This window comes from Castanea sativa, chromosome 11, assembly GCF_040712315.1.
Source record: "Castanea sativa cultivar Marrone di Chiusa Pesio chromosome 11, ASM4071231v1".
Lineage (NCBI taxonomy): Eukaryota > Viridiplantae > Streptophyta > Magnoliopsida > Fagales > Fagaceae > Castanea > Castanea sativa.
In genome coordinates this window covers 3,148,219-3,157,973 of record NC_134023.1, presented here as the reverse complement: position 1 = coordinate 3,157,973, position 9,755 = coordinate 3,148,219, and the positions used below count along the sequence as shown (strand labels likewise).

The 9,755-nt window shown below is 30.1% G+C and overlaps 1 long non-coding RNA gene across 1 annotated transcript; it reads left to right on the top strand.

Moving 5' to 3' along the window:
- Positions 1 to 4,906: 4,906 nt before the first annotated feature.
- On the top strand, positions 4,907 to 9,521 carry LOC142614562 (uncharacterized). Its single transcript, XR_012840470.1, has 2 exons — positions 4,907 to 7,961; positions 8,119 to 9,521. It is a non-coding gene; the product is annotated as an uncharacterized LOC142614562 (long non-coding RNA).
- The last annotated feature ends 234 nt before the right edge of the window (positions 9,522 to 9,755 follow it).

The window sequence follows — 9,755 nt, the reverse complement described above, 5'->3', positions numbered from 1 at the left end:
CCCCAAATATTTGAATTAGTCCAATAATGCTCTTAAAAAAAATATTTGGTCTAATAGTTATAGAGATATAACTTTATTTTTCATAATTTTATTTTTTATTCTAAAATGTGCTCTTATATCTGTTAAATATTTGATAAAATTTGGCATCAAACATGTTTAAATTTATCTTTTTTAACCCGTTATGTGACGATTAACAAATTATTGACTTATTAAAAAAATCTTGTCACTAAAACTACAAATGAAATGTGTCTTTAGTTGACACATAATAGGTTAGAGTAAGATAACTTTAAATATGTTTGGAGTCTAACTTATTTTAATGTTTTTAGTTGTATGTTTTTGAAATTTTCATTAGTTCAATTGAAAGATTTTTTACTTTAGTATAAAATTTGATAATTTCTATTTAAAATGAAACTTTTTAAGAATTTCACTATGAAAATGGAAAAAATGAATTTTAATTTATAAAGATCATCATCAAACATAATTTTGATTGAAAATACTAAGTTTTTTTTTTTTTTTTCGTGAGTGTATATATATAACTTATCAAATAAAAAGGTGTGTGTATATATAATAAAAAAACGTGTGTGTGTGTGTGTGTGTGTGTGTATATATATATATGTATATGAGGGTTGTCTTGATAAATATATTAGTGCCGCAATTTGGCCCCCCAAACAAAAATTCCTAGCTCCGCCCCTGGGTGTCGTTGAATTCTATTTCAATATACATATCTACTTTAATCATTATTATTGTTTAAAAAATAAAACTACTTTAGTATTGGGCTGCTTTATTATTATTATTATTTTTTTTATATAAAAAGTATGGGCTTTAATTAGTTTTTTTTTTTTTTTTGAGAAAGGGCTTTAATTAGTTTAAAGTTTAAACATACATAGTTTAGCACTATTTGTAACTTTAAAAATCAAATTGAAAATATATATCAGACTTTTCATGTGAAAAACTATGGATTTTTGAAAATTTATATGGTAACTTTAAATAAAAAAAAAAAAAAAAAACTATAAGTAAAAAAAGCAAATCTAGACGGTTAGGATGATAGTAAATTAGGACTCTGAAGTCAGAACAAGTTCTAGAAATTAATTCAAAAGAGTCAAAACACCCATAACTTAAAACAAAGCACCAAAAAAAAAAAAAAAAACCGTGATTTTCAGATTCCAGCTCAACTCTTAAGCCAAAGGCTTTTACCTTTTTATAAATAGAGGAAATCCCTTCATTTACAAAGCACACAAAAATCCTTCGAAAGGGTTTTTGAGAAAAGAGACATAAGGTGGTTGCTAATCGTTTTTGTCATCTATTTGCTAGTAGGTTTTTTTCCCCCTTGTATTAACACAAGTTAATACTATTTGTTGTTAGGTATTCCTTAATTGCATCCTGCCTCAAAATTTAAGTTCTGATGACAAGCAATAATCATGATGTTTGATTCTGCTTCTGTTGAAATACTTTTGTAAAATGTAAACTATTCATGCTTGTTAGGCATGTTATGAACAAAACTATTTTATCTGCTTTTTGTCAGATTTTACTTTAGATTTAATTTTCTCATTGAGATCCTTGTTTCCCTAGGAAGATTATCTTTGTAAAAATTTTGTAATCTCCTTTTCTTTTTGCACCCGTTTCTTTGATGGTTTTTTTTTTTCTTAAAAAAAAAAAAAACTTTTTTGAAGTTTTTGAGGCGCTTTTTTTTATAAAAAAAATGTTAGTTTTTTCTTTGCCGAGGATGTTTTTGAGACAATGATAAATGCTTAATCCCAGCTGATTATATTTATGAGACCTTTCAAGGTCTGGGAATGAAACTATCCACACCAAACTATCCACTGGGAAGTTGATTGGTGTGGATGGCAGTGACGGAATTGTGAAGGTGGACAACTCTCGTGATTATAGAATTGGTTCTTTTGGCAAAACTAACATAGCCATGATTTAACTTTCGTAGACTGTTAGAATTGATTATTCAATTTGTATTAAGGATTTATGTTTGATTCAACTCTTTAGCTTTAAATTTTTAATTTTGTTCTTTTATTTGTATTGAAAGAAGATGTAAAAGTTAGATTTTAATTTTTACAAAACTTAACTTTTAGATCTTTTTTTTTCTTGATTTTTTTAGTTTTTTATGTTTTGAGATGAAAGAGATATAAAAGGGTAACAAAATTACAAATTTATTCATGTTTTTAATAGATGTGAGTAACGGAAGACAAACAGAACTAACTTCAAGTGGGTAAAATGTCAATTTTAAAACTACGAGTAAGTAAAGTGTTTTTGGAGCAAACCACAAGTGGACAAATTGTAATTTCTCATTTTTCTTATTTTCAGTTTCTATGAATCATTTTTTACCAATTATCTAATCTAATGTAATACTATATATAAAAGCAGAAGTCCTCTAACGAAGTGCTGTCACGTATACAGCTTTAACGTAAAACAGCTGTACGTTACAATTTTTCGTTTAAAAAATAAAAACCTTACGGTGCACCGTTTTTGGGAGAGTCTTATAAAAACACATACCCGCTTATTAAAAAAAAAAAAAAGGGTAAACTACGTATTTGGTCCCTATTCTATACACCATATTTCAATTTGATCCTTAATCTTTTAATTGTGTCAATTTGGTCCCTAACCTTTCTTTACCGTGTCAATTTAATCCTTACAGTTATCTTTTTGATGAAAATTAATGACATGTCTAATGGCCAAAATAAAAAATTAACTTCTGTTGATGTGATAATAAACTAAAATTTTATTTTTGCTATTTGCTATGTAAACAATTTTCATCTAATATATAATGACAAAGACTAAATTGACATGACATTAAAAGGTTAAGGACCAAATTAACACAATTAAAATGTTAAAGACCAAATTGAAATATGGTGTAAAAACTAGGGACTAAATATGTAGTTTACCCAAAAAAAAAAAAAAAAAAAAAAAACCAAAAAGTCCAAAAACCCAATCGCCATATTTCCCGAATACAAGTTCAGACTCACTCTGACTTCCATCTCTTCTCTGCAACTCCATATATAGGCAGATCAGAACAGCGTGTTCCAACCAACAAACAGAATCTTCCTCTCAATCTCTCATCAAACGTTTTTATAAAAACAGAAACCCACTTACCAAAAAAATAAAAAAACACAAACCCAAAATCCCTTAACGCCGTATTCCCGATCAAAAGTTCAGACTCACTCTAACTTCCGTTTCTTCTCTACAAATCCATATAAACACAGATCAGAATAGTGGGTTCAATTTTCCTCTCTTGGATTCTCTCTGTTCCGTGTCTTATTACTTGCATGTTCCGTTCCAAACCAACAAACGGAGGAAAAGCGCAAAACAAGAAAAAAAAAAAAAACCGTGAAAACTTAAATACTTTGTTCGTTCTCTGCATGACTGCAACAACAGACATTTCAGAAGGTAGGCATGGTTTTTTTCCCCTTTTTTCTATTCAATTACCGTTTCAAATTGTATAAAACTATTCGCAGATCCTTCTCTGACAATTCACTTCTGTTTCTCTTCTGTTTTCTCCCAATTTGGGTGATTTACCAGAGGACTGCGTGGCTCTGATTCTGGGAATTGAAGTTGCCCTCGAATTATGAAGTTCTTCTTCGGAAAGTGTTCGATGATTGTACTAAGGTGTTGCTCTCTCTATCTCTTTGTGTGTGTTTGTTTTCTGTTTGGGTGCTGAGAAAGTGTGTGTGACAATTAAAAGTTTCGAGTTTTAGATATGGTTTTTCATTGGTTGTGATGGGGTTTTCGTTTATTAGGAAATAAATACGGCTCTGTGATGGGGTTTTCGTTTATTGGGTTTTGAGAAAATGAGGGAAAGAAAATAAATTTTAATTTGAAATCTTAGATTTTATTTTAATTAATTGAGAGGGGAATAAAATTATTTGGTTTTGTTAATGTGGGTTGCATGTTTTGTTCATTAAGAATGATGCTGCAGTCCCATGGTTTTTCCTATCTTTGCTAGGGACTGACAAGGATATTTTAATTAGTTCATGCGTGTGATTTGTATAGTGTATGTTTGGTATCATGTGATTAATGTTCATTGTTTACCTTTCTTTTCTTTTTCTTTTTTTTTAGTTTTTTATTTTTTACTTCTTTTATCTTTATGTTTATTGCCTAAACGGTTTCCTTATTTTGTTGCTACCAAGCCCACATGAAGAAACAATGTTTGAATGAAACATCTATAACGGATGAATTTTCACCCTGCCAATCCTGTTTTGAATGTACCTATTATGTGATTTATATTATTATCATATAAAATATGAGTGGGGTGGGGGGTAAATTGTGCTGCTTCTTCTTTCCTGATTGCTTACTATAAGTTTATACCACATGCATGTTTGAGTCTAGAAAAATCCTTATCCTTTGTTCTGTGTTTTAGGACCATGCATGATTTGTTGTTGTGTTTGAATTTTTTATTAGAGGGAAGAGACGTATTTTTTATTAGTTATGTACACAATGCAAGTTAATTTAATTTCTTTGTTTGACTTGATTTCATGTGTTATAATTCAGATCCTCAGACCCACCTTATTAACCAACATTATTGACAAAGTTATATTATAATGAAAGTTGTTTGTTACATTCTATAATTTCACAGCTCTAACACAAGAGTTCCTTTTCTCCCCCTACTTGGATCAAGCTGTATTGGTTTTTGGTGGACTTAGGAAGAATTTTGCAGGGGTGGGTCATTTGAATTAAGCATATAATACAAAGTTAAATTTACTATCTATGTTTTTTTTTTTTTTGGGTTTCTTTTAATGTTTGATAAATTGTGCTGAAAAGCTTAAAACAACCATGCTAATGGTTGGAGAAATTGGAGGGAGTGATTATAACTATGCATTGTTTCAAGGCAAAACAATTGAGGAGGTTAGACACATGGTTCTAGAAATTGTCCAAGCAATAAAGGATGTTGTTACAGTAAGTTTTTTTTTTTTTAGTAAGCAAAATAAATTCTTTTTTTTTCCTTGCAAAATGACTTTCTATGATTATTGATTCCTAATTCTCTATTATTGTTCCATAGGGTCATTAGTTATGGTACTACCTGAGTGGTTGTCCCTAGAATCTTCCCAATAGGCTGTTTACCAATATATCTTGCAGTATTCTAGACCAACTCTGCTACTTATGACAAATTTTTGTTGCCTGAAGGGATTGATTAATTTCTCAATAAATCAAAATGATCAACTCAAGCAAGCCCTTTAAAATTTGAGAAAATGAAAATTCTGAAGTTGTTATAGTATATGGTAATTATTGTAGTGGTTTCCAATGGGTTTACCGTTATTCTCCACTTCTTGGTGAGTCTTATGATTTTTTAATTAATACTTAATTCTGTGTTTTTTTCTCATATTTTCACCCAAAAAAAAAAAAAAAAAAACCCCAATACATCCCCTGCATGGCAACAACACCACTGGCACAACCATCACAGCCATGCCGCTATTGCCTCTATGTTCCACATATTATACCATCTTTTTGTTCTTAATAATCACACCAAAATTTTTTATTAATTGTATGTAATTTATTATTTGTAACATAAACTAATGTTTTTGTGTATAATTTATATTTTATAGTATAATTCTTTTTGAAATTTAAATATTTTATAGATGAAATAACTACTCACTTTTTATTAATGAGAAAATCATTGAGTGATGTAACATTAAAAGGTTTATACCACTCAAATAAATTCTATCATGTGGTAAAAACAAGTCCACTAATTGAATCAAAGTTTTACAACCTAAGTAATCATATTCTTAATTAGTTAAACTTATTATTGTTACCCAACCTAGCTCCAAAAGTCCACTGACTTTTTTAGGTATGGAGATGTTACATGTGAACCTAACGATCACGTCCATGAGTTCAAGTATCCACTTGAAGATTCTGCTCTAGCACTTGTAATTCGAAATTGAGAGCATCTTCAAACACTTTGAATCTAGATGTGCGTCAAGTGTGATTACCAGTAGTGGACATAGAGATCATACGTGGCACAACCAAGGTTTCAGATCCGAACCGGACCGAGAGGTCAGACTGTGAAAATTGGGAATCGGATGGAAATTCGTTTTTTTAAGCATAGAGAATCGGGCATATGTGGCAATTCCGTGAACCCCTAAAACCGTGGTTGAACCCCTAAAACCGGGGTTGGACCGCACGATCCAACCCCTTTGCAATTTAAAAAAAAAAAAAAACTTAACACAATTTTTTTCTATTTAATTAAATTATCCATCTCTTACAAGGAATAAAATAAAATTATAATTAAAATTTTTCAAAGATATTCAACTTTACTTTAAAAATTAATCATAAATTTTAATGTTTTCATGGTTATCATTTTATTTTATTAACTTTTTTATTTAATTATTAAATATATGCTTAAAAATCATTAAATTTTCCTGACATATGTAGATATATTAGTCAATTTTGCTAGTTTCCTTAATTATGGAACCTTTTCTTTGTATGCTATTGGTATTCTTATTTACACTTGTTTGACAAGTTTGTCTCAAATTTGTTTATGAGATTTTCTCAAACTTTAGTGTGGTTTCAGTTAAAATTTTCTTTTTAGTGGTTCATTTTGTGGGTTGGCTCTTCTATTTTAAGGTTAATAGTAATAGAAGTGATTGCTCCATCTTAGTGCCCATTTGGTTCGGCTTTTTGGGGGCCAAAATGCACAAAACTAAATTGTAACTTTTTTGCCACGTTTTCACATTGGACCCCAAGCAATTTTAGATTTTGCGTTTTCGGCCCTAAAACATGAAAAAACACATTTTCACGTTAGACCCTTAGAGGTACAATACTGCAATGCAAAAATGCAATACAAATCTGGAACCGTTAGAAACTTTCTCCCATATCCTTTAATAACCTTTACAATTTTTTCAAAAATCCACCAATTTTACCCTTCTACCTAACCACAACAAAACCCATTCTCAGAAAATCACCATGTTGCTGGACTCACCTTGCTGGTACATTTTTCCTTTATGTTTTCTTGCGTTTTCTTGTGCATTTTTCATCTATTACATTTTTCTTCTACATTTTCATCACAAAGCAACTTCAAGTGACCTTGTGAGATGGGCAACCACAGTTGTTGATGAGAAATTGGGAGGGAGTGAGAACTAAAGAGAACTTTAGGTGTTTACTAAAGAGAAGTGACGACAAATCTCTCTGGTCACGTGTCCTTGGATGCTTGTCACTTCTCTCGGGCCACCACCTTAACATGTATGCTGCAAACAAGGTTTCAGCAAATACTAAGAAATTCTATTTTACGTACATATTGTCATTTTTGGTAATTTATAATTCAAATTACAATTTTGATAAAATTTAGCCAAACACTCACAATTTTCAAAAAACACTTTTTAACTTTTACAAAACGCTTTTCTTTTAAATAGAAAAATCTAGGGGCTGTTTGGTTGTATTGTTTAAACAACAGTTTTCATTGTTTAAATAACACAACATATATTTCCACAACACTTAAACAACGTTACTAGAACATTTCCAAACAGCCCTAATATCATACCTCAATTTTAAAAAACGCCTTAAAAAAAACAATTACAAAAAATTGAACTAAAGTGACTCTAATTTGTGCTGGATTGAGATTAGGTACATTAGTGAGATTTTAAAGTGAAAAAGAAAAAGAAAAAGAAAAAGAAAAAGTAAAAAAAGTAAGAGAAAGTAAAAAAGAAAAAGTAAAAGTTAACCTCGAAATCATTTCATATCATGGCTTTATGTTCGAATCATACACTTTTGGCTCCACCAGGAAATTATTGAGTACTATTTGAGAATATTACTATACACATTTTACTTTTTACTTTTATTGTTCATCGAATTATTGTAATATTACTAATTACTTTTGTACTCTATATAGTTATAAGGATGCGCCCTTGCTTTCTACACCCTTTGTTATCCAGAAAAAAATCTTTCGTCCATTACCTTCTTCCATCTAGAAATCTTTCCCTTTGTCATATTTGTAGAATTGAAATCAATTGCAACACTTGATCTAAGTAAGTCTCTAAACTGTTTTCTTGAACTGTCATTTGGTTTTTTGCAATCTTCATCACTTTTTTGTTCTCTGTTGCTCACTTGTTCTCTACTTAGGAGTGTGTTGGGTTATCGTGCTAAATTTGCTGATTCTTGATTTTGCTAATTCTTCTTCCTCAGGGTCTCCAATGTCGAACCAAAATCAAAGCGATAAAGTAGTAAATAATGAGGAGATTATTATAGAAAGAAATCTAAAAGATTGGAAAATGGCTTCAGTACCTATTAATCAAATTTATAAGCAATCTATTTTTTCAAAATTTTCAACTAATTCAGATGATAAAATAAAAAAGTTTGAAAGAACCTTCTCTTTAAATAATGAGAACGAGTCAATACAATTATTCAATGAGGAATTAATGCAAGAGCATAGGCAGGAGTATTCATATATTCATCTTGGATTAGTTCAAATTGCAATTAAACCACTAATAAGACAGGGATTAAATACAAGTGTGTTATTATGTTTAAGAGATTGTCGACACCTTCGTTTTGATCATTCTATAATAGGAAGGATTGAAACATCTTTATATGAAGATCCACTTTATTTTAATTGTTTTCCTGATTTTCCTTTATCTTTGACTGATCCAGGCTTATTGTGCGCATTAACATTGGATGTTAAAATTAATAATATGGTGAGAGGATCACAACCTTTAACAATTATGTATAGGATTTGTTATAAATTGATGAAAAGATTAGGTACACAATCAATATGTAAAAGCACTTCGTTGATACAAACACATGCTAGGAATTCTAGTATTCTAAGTCTGTGCTGTATATCCAAGAGTTAGACCCTTTTGGATATACACTACTGTTAGTTTCTTTAAGACCTTTTCTCCTCTTCCCGTGTATGTGTGTTAAAATATTTAGTATTGCCCAAAAAAAAAAAAAAAATCGTATGTAAATTGAACGGAATCAAATTACACTTCCAAATCAATTGATGTCAGAAACACTTGAACGTCCTAATGTTGGAAGCAGCAACTCAAATATCAGACGTAGAGGATGAAGACCAAAGTGATTCTCCTTTACCAGATTACTTTCAAGATGCTCAAGACTGGTATGGGATATCACTTCAGTTGAATTAATATAAGATTTTCAGCATTTTCTGTATCAAAATAAATTAGAGGATTTTACTTTTGGTATTATTAGACAAATTACTTTTGGTGGAATTAGACAGCTCTAGCAGCTCGTATCAGACCTTTTATTATTCATCTACAATATCATTTTGGTGGTATCAGGAATTATTGAAGCTTTTTCACTATTCATCTACGGTATTGTTCTGGCAGTATCAGCAATTATTGAAGACTTTTCACTATTCGAGAATATTGTTGTTCATATTACTATTTATTGTATTATTGTAATATAATTATTCACTTTTGTAGCCTATATAAGACTCCCTTGTTTGGGATCCGCTTATTTTCCAAAGTTTCCTTTGCAACCTTCTTTTGTATCCCAAATCTTACCCTCAATCTTCCCTTGTAATATCTAAAATATTTAAATGAATTTTAGAGTTTGAAGTATTATTCAAGATAGCTTCAAGTAAGTTTTAGATTTTTACGTTGTCTTGCAGCATACTTTCTTCATGATTCTTATTTCTTTGTTATTCTCTTTATTGCTTCTTGGGATACAAAGTGGAGCATAATTAACAGCTTCACCTATAAAAAAAAAGTAAGCATCAAAGATGAAATCTTGAATTTAGAGAATATAATTGTAGATGCTTATATTTTGCAACTTACGTTCAACCTTGTTCCAAAGGAAAAAGTAAT